Consider the following 8139-nt stretch of genomic DNA (forward strand, 5'->3'; position numbering starts at 1 on the left):
TGCATCACTTCAATCAGCAATTGCTTGAGAGAGTATGGCTTGGGCATCCTCAGAGACCATGGGCAGTACTTGCACAACTGAATCTGAGATCGTTTGAGAGTTTCGGCCCAAGAGGCATGCAGTGTTCACCGACCACAGTGTCAGGCTAGCGGAAGAGAACATTGTCTTTCCAAAGGTATTCTGCCTTTTGGATTCCCTATCCGGTGGAGTGGTAGGGAGTGCGCCACCAAGCTCTCCAGGGTGGGGTACTGGGTGAGGAAACTTGGTCCCCTAGGGCAAGGCGATGGCGGTGGGCAATTGTCCTATGCACCGTAGCCCCAGTGCATGGCTTGAACCAGGCCCTGTGTAGGGCGTCGGGGAGGCCTACATTGAATGGTAGTATCAGTTTGGTGGGGGGAACTTTCAGTTGTAGTACCTTCATCAAAACGTTTGTCTTGACTGCCACTGAGGCACCATCCTCCTTAGCCATGGTAAAGGAAAGACCAAGCAAGTGTCTCAAGATTAAGAGGATCTATGACAACTTCAAAAAGCTTTTGCTCTCCCTCCATACAAAGTCACCCAACAGACCCTGCTCAAATGGACCTCTGTCACGACAGAAGACACATGAAAACAATCTACTCCGGAGCTCCCTCAGACACCTGCCCACCCCACATCTTCCACAGAGGCACCTGGGCCATCTCACACTAACTAGGTCGGACGATCAACTGCTCCTTCGAAACCACCACCTTCACAGATGACTGGTCACCCCTCTCCTGAAGAAACCCCACACATATCAGATGGACCTAAAAAATACAGGCCCATCTCCATGCTTTCTTTCGCAGCCAAAGTCACCGAAAAAGCTGACGCAGCTAACTAACTTCATCAAAGCTAACAATGTCCTGGACATCTGGATTCTGCAGCAACCGCAGCACCGGCGTCACTGATCTTGCTTGATCTCTATGCGGCCTTTGATGCAGTCAGCCAGGAGATCTTAGTAAACCGTATACAGGGCCTGAGGATAAAAGGCACAGCGATAGATCTCCTGAAATCGTTTCTGACAAATCGACAACAAAATGTGGCAATGGGCAATTTCGTCTCCAGGCAGCTTTCCCTGCCCTGCGGAGTTCCACAAGGATTGGCACTGAGCCCAACTCTTTTTAACCTTTATGTTACGCCACTTGTGTCAATCATCAAAGATGCCGGTTTTACCTTAGCATAGTATGCGGATGACACCCACATTGTGATGTCACTGGCAAACTGTGAAAACAAGCCAGGTGAGGCATTCAGCTTATGTATGAGCAAGGTGAGCAACTGGATGGATTCCAATTGCCTGAAGCTGAATGCCTCAAAGACTGAGGTCATCATCTTCAGCAATAAACCCTCTCTCTGGACACCGGATTGGTGGCCACCAGAGCTGGACCCACTGCCCACACCCTCAACCAAGGTAAAGAACCTATGATTCCCGGTAGACAGTGAACTGAAATTCAAGAAGCAAGTCAACAAAATTACATCTGCATCCTTTTGCTCTATAAGGCTGATTAAAAAAAACAAAAAATTCCTGCCTCCTGACATTTTTAAAACAGTGACCATGGCTATGGTCCTCACAAGGATTGACTACTGTAATAGTCTCTACCCTACTCTTGCATCAGGTCTTTTGAAAACACTCCAGATTTTGCAAAACGCTGCTGCCCGTTTCATCTTAAAAATTCCCAAATATAAATCTGCTAGAGAAGCCATCAGGAAAACTACACTGGTTGCCAGTTAGACAACGATGCAAGTTCAAAGCCCTTTGTCTAGCATTTAAATCTCTGCATGGACTCAGGCCTGACCATATTAAGAGAAAACTTAAATGGTACATACGAGCAAGAATGCTACGCTCAGGCTCTGCCAGGAACATGGTGGTCCCCCTATTTAAAAAGGCCACCTGGGGAGGGGGGAGTTTTTACAGGACCACTGCAATGGTCTGGAACAGTCTTCCACTGACTCTAAAAACATCCCCTTCCATACTCAGCTTCTGAAAAGCCTTAAAAACCTAGCTTTTTTTTTACACAGGATTGATAAAGCATCCTACCCTCTTGCTCAACCCGTAGTGGATACTGTTGCTGCCTTAGATCAGACTTCTATAGTGCCAAGACGCCCTTGGGCATGAGTTGCGCTTTATGAATCATATTTACATTACATTACAGCACCGAGACTGCCGCCACCGATGAAATCTGCTCCCTTCTTGACCAGAGCGAAACGGCAGCCCTCATCCTCCTGGACATCTCGGCTGCATTCAACACCGTCTGCCACCGCACCCTAGCCACCAGACTACACAACACCAGCATCCGCAGCAAGGCCCTTGACTGGATATGCTCTTTCCTAACCGGCAGAACTCAGCAAGTCAGACTCGCGTCCTATCTCTAGGAACAGACAGAGACCAACTGTGTAGTGCCCCAGGACTCCTCCCTCAGCCCCAACCTCTTCAACAGCTACATGTCCCCACTCGTAACCATCGTCAGGAACTACGGGCTCAACATCATCTCATATGCTGACGACACCCAGCTTATCCTCTCCCTCCTCAACAAACCCAACATCACCAAACGCAACTTCCAAGAAGGGATGAAAGCTGTCAACACCTGGATAAAGAACAGCTGCCTGTAACTAAACTCTGAGAAAACAGAAGTGCTCATCCTTGGCTCCCCCCCCTCCACTTGAGACAAATCCTGGTGGCTCCCCGCCCTTGGAAATCCCCCCACCCCCACAGACCATGCACGAAACCTTGGAATCATACTAGACTCATTGCTCACAATGAACCGCCAGATCAACGCTGTATCATCAACCTGCTTAAACACCCTCTGCATGCTTCGAAAGACGTTCAGATGGATCCCATCGGAATCCAGAAAAACTGTCACGCACTCTCTCATTAGTAGCAGACTGACCTACGACAACACTCTCTAAGCCAGAATCAACATGCAACATCACCTAACATATCTGTGTTGTTCACTGGCACCTAGTTGAAAGCAGAATAACCTTCAAACTCCTCACCCACACATACAAGCCCCTTCACAACACCCGACCAACATAACTGAACAACCGCCTCTCCTTCCACACACCCAAAAGACACATCCGCTCAGCCAGCCTCTCTCTGGCCACCACCCCACGCATCTACAAGGCCAGAACGGGAGGAAAATCCTTCTCCTACCTCGCTGCCAAGGCCTAGAATGACCTCCATCTCCGGCAAGCCCCCACACTGCACCAGTTCAGGAAGGACCTCAAAACCTGGCTCTTCGGTTGATCCAAGCACTCAACGGAGCCCCCCCCCAGCGTCTTGAGACCCTCGTGGGTGAGTAGCTGTGCTTTACCAACCCTGATTGATTGAGTTTCTGGGGAGGTGTCAAGGCTACTGGCATCCATCAGATTCTCATACCAGTTGTCCTTGGGATCTTATAAGGGCTGGTATCCATAATAGTCCACAGACCCCTCACAATAATCACCCAATCCAGGCCTGTCATATGAATAAGGCACTGGCTCCGATATTGGGAGTCTGCCCCAGACCGGCACGGGCATCCAACGACGCCCATCTGGCTCCATATTGGAATGGGAATGATGATGGGGGCAGTACCACAGCAGGGCATCGGTGGCGCCAGGGGCGTCGGCACTAGAGCAAATGCCGGGGATATTCGAGATTGCACAACTGGCACCATTCCGAATCTGTCAATGGATCCTTGAGGCCTGACTGGTGCCGAGGGCAAACCCACTGGCGGAAGACCAGTAGGGGCCCCTCCCATACCTGTGGGCCTGAGGCTGCTCCAGAGAGGTCGGGCCACCTAAAATGAGGTGCATGGCCTTATGAAATTCCTTGAGTTTGGCTGGGGTAGCTCTGACTCACAGAATTTTATGGAGGCACTGATGTGACCAAGGCGCAGGCTTCACCACAGAACTAGGCCCTGCAACTTGTCCAAAGACTTGTGCAGTGAAGTCAAAGACCTCTTCAACTTCCGTTTCTATTTTTGGGACTTACTTCACTTTCCCGATTACTTGGAGTGGGATGATGATCACCAGGTCCGACTTAGCAAGCGATCTCGGGATCTTTCCAGCGACCGAGATCTGGAGGGTTGAGGAATAGGGCAGAATCGGGAGGTAAGGAGCTTGTAGGATTGCTCCCTCAGTTCCAGGTGCCACATAGCTTGAAACCTGCCTTTCTGGTTCACATCCTTCACACCAGGAGATACAAAGACTCAAAAATCTTCGACAAGAGTGTCATAAAAAGGTCAGTCAAAAAGTGAGTAGGGGTAGCTCTTCTCTGGATCTGCGCTGACTAGAACAGAGAGAAAAGACCTGATTTCAGCACGCTGGGGTGGTGCCATCAAAGGCATTGTGCACGTCTTTTCCGGCATGGATGACGCCACTGAGTCTACGCGAAGCTGAACCATATCACCTACCCGCGTGCAGGGTTACTGTTAACTAAAAATTTCTGGATCCAGTCTGATGCCTAGGGAATATTCTAAAGTAAGGAAACTGCGGGTAGAAGTCTCTATCAGGTAATTTAACTTAAGAGCAACTATGTAAAGATGTTTTATTTAGATTAATTTTATGTAAATGTATCGATCGACCATCCCTAAAATCTGTCATCTTTATCAGCATCCTTGGTCTATTTTGGGTGCCCCTCCTTTTGCTGCCTACGATAATCTGGTGAGTAAACTGCTTGGACTGTTATCCTCTCCCGGAATGAAATGCCCCCGAAAGGGAACTATGCCAGAGTATGCACTCAGCTTTTCTGCCAAATTTCCAATATCTCTTCATAGTGGGACAACGGAGGTGGACAAACAGTGTATGCCGCTGATGAGCATCATGCATGGACAGTATTCACCATGCATCATCACGCTCTAAAGGCTACATCAAAACAAAGATGTGTTTGACTCGGAACTACTTCCATAAAACCTCCCATATGAACTTTTTCAATGTATTGTGAGTAGAGCACAATCCAGGGGCTAGACAATTGTAAGACAAATATGAATAAATGTCAGTTTAATGAGGTAATTCTCCAATGCATATCATCAGTGATACTGTGGGAGAAGACCTGATCTCAGGAGTTGGTCCTGATCAACATTTTATTTCCTGCAAAAGCACTTTTCTTTAAATCTCAGTTGCCTCGCACTCTTCATTACATCATTCTTTTCTTTTCCCTTTATTATACGGACATCTAGTATGCTGCCACTCAGAGTACGTTTTGTTTTTAAATCACTTCAGCAAGAGCATTCCCCTTGTTCTGAATGTTCACATCTGGTAACTCATGTTTGAATTGTGCTGTCTGATCCAATCCCCATCTCCCTTGAACAGATGCTTCAGGCTTGGTCTACTAAAATTCCCATCAGTTCTTTAAAAGAAATAATAACAAGCATTGTCAACCCAAGAAGTCTGTCTGTAACGCGAGAACACATGCAACCACAGGCATGCTCAAGATGACATCTGTGCGTGCCTTGATTGTGTGCAGTGTTAGTTTAGGGACTATGATGCTAATAGTCATGAATAACTTTATTCGATATAAAATATCATAAAGGTATGCACATAGCAAAACATCATTCATGATACAGCATAAACAGTTAAAAGACAATAAAACAGTGTATATACAGAATAAAAGACCCTAGAAAAACATCTTCATGACATACAGCGAATACATCTAGATCTCAAAGGCCAAACTCTAAACATTTGAGCAATTTTCTGCGAATCAGCCAGGCGCATCCTGTAAATTTGGCTACCCCACAAACCATTGCCAGGGAAGAGGTATCGGACAACAAGGAGCGATGTGCCACCCTAAAATGTGCAAATCCCATATTCCTACAGATAGGCCCGAGCCACTTCCTCCTAGCCGCTCTATAAGCCGGGCAGGCAAAGAGGAAATGAGGAACAGATTTGGTTGGGGCAGAACATCCCGGGCATTTGGTCGAAATGGAAAGCTGGCAATTCCAGCTTGCCCTCAATGCATTTATCGGGAGGGACCCAAACCTGAGCATCATGTATAACATCCTGTCTCTTGGACGCAGGATGAAGTCCAGATATTGCTCATATTTGGGCACCATCTTATGCTCCAGGAACTGGTCAGTGAGTCTGTCACGATTAGCATTTCTGGCTACCTCACCCTTCACCCAGACCCAATAAGCTTTTTTAATGATTTGTTTTTCTGGGGGGGTTTGATTAACCTCTTCAGTGCCCCGCCCTTTCCCCGCCCTGTGCCGGGCGTTGCATTAGTGGGCGGGGTTCATGACGAGATAGTCTCGTCATGGGCACAGCGCAACCGCGCTCCATGACGAGACTATCTCGTCATGGGCACTGAAGGGGTTAAGCCAGGCATCGCCGTGCCCAATATCAAAGACCAGCCGTCTTAGCTTAGAGATCCATTTAATCTTATTGCCAGAGTTTAGGGTAATTAACTCAGACAGGGCATCAGCATAGCTAGCCAATTCTGGGGTGCGTCTCAAGCACACCCAGAAGAGCAGTGGTCGTATCCTTGCTAAGTCTCTAATGGAACGCTGCCCCAGATCCAAGCGGAGCGGAAGCAAGGGGGTGGAAGAAAGTAGGGAGGCCAAACCTCTCAAAAAGTGATTCTCGGATTTCTCCAGATCACAGGTGTTCTCGAGCCCCCAAAGTTCCGCCCCATAAAGGGCTGAGGGTAAGGCCTTCCCATCATATACCTTAAGGGCAGCTGCTATTGGTCTACTAAGGGAGAGCCGCTGTTTTCTCAAAATAGCTCCCGCCACCCTTTTGTGGTTAAGGAGCATTTTGGCTAGGTGTTCCTTACAATGCATGGCCTTAGTGACCCTGATGCCCAAATAGTCAAAGGAGTCAACGATCTCTAGTGGCAATCCCTTAAGTGAGAGGCCATTCCTAAAGCATTTAGATGGGGCTAAAGTCATTATCTTTGTTTTGGAGGTGTTAATTGCAAGACCCCTTACATCGCAAAACTGACTAAACCTATCAAGTAGCTTTTGAAGGCCGCTTGGGCTTTTGGACATCAAAAGGGTGTCGTCGGCAAAAAGAAGGGTTGGTAATTTTTCCCCTGCCAACACAGGAGCATAAGTTGGAACCTCTCTCAGATGGTCAACCACCCCATTAATAAAAAGCGAGAACAAAGTTGGGGCCAACACACAGCCCTGACGGACACCCCTGACAACTGGTACCCTGTCAGTCAACTGTCCTTGATTGCCCCACCTAATTTTTGTATAATTCCCCTCATGGAGGCGCCTTACAATGTTTAGGATCAGAGGGGGGAATCCCAGGTCAGACAAAACCGACCAGAGCTTAGAGCGAGGAACCAGGTCAAATGCTGTCTTCAGATCAATGAAGGCCAGATATAGACTGCCTTTCCCGATAGTGACCACTTTCCAATAGATCATAAAAAACCGTAAGACCTGGTCCATCGTGCCCACCCCAAGTCTAAAACCTGCCTGGAGATGTGAGAGAACATTGACATCATCCATCCAGGACCTGACCCTCATCAAGAGGACCCTGCCAACCACCTTCTGAATTATGTCGATAAGGCTTATCGGCCTATAATTGGCGGGATCCTCTCTATTTCCCTTCTTGAATATAGGTACCACTTCGGCGCCTTTCCATGAATCAGGGACAGGATGGCCTCTGGCGATTAGATTCAACAAGTGCTGAATAGCAATAGCCCAAGGTTTGGGATTGTGGAGAAGGAGATAGCCCGGACTACCGTCAGGGCCTGCCGCCTTCCCAGATGCTAATCCCGTGATGGCTAGAATAACCTCATTGAGCTTAAAAGGATCGGGTGCACTAGCAGATACAAGAGAGTCGTCTGTAGAGGAGGCCTCAGAAAGTAGGGAGGACTTAACGCCATTAGAGTGAGGATGGTCAGTGGGCTCACTGTACAAGCTGGAGAAATGAAAGTGCCACTGTTGCGCCGTAATGTGGTTAGAAATTGGATCGTCACCCATGCGGCTACCTTTGTCGATGAGACCCCAAAACAGCGTAGCATCCTTGAGATGGGAAGCACGTGTAAGCTCCTGCCAATGTGCCTCTTCCCAAGAGCGCTTGGCTAGCTCTATTGACCTAGCGTACTCTCTCCTGGCAACTCTAAGAAGGGGCGCATTTTTACTTTGTAGAGCCGTGGATAACATTCGTCTCTTCTCCCTACACACGCTTGAATACCATAGTTTA

Source organism: Triturus cristatus, chromosome 9 (genome assembly GCF_964204655.1).
Source record: "Triturus cristatus chromosome 9, aTriCri1.1, whole genome shotgun sequence".
NCBI lineage: Eukaryota > Metazoa > Chordata > Amphibia > Caudata > Salamandridae > Triturus > Triturus cristatus.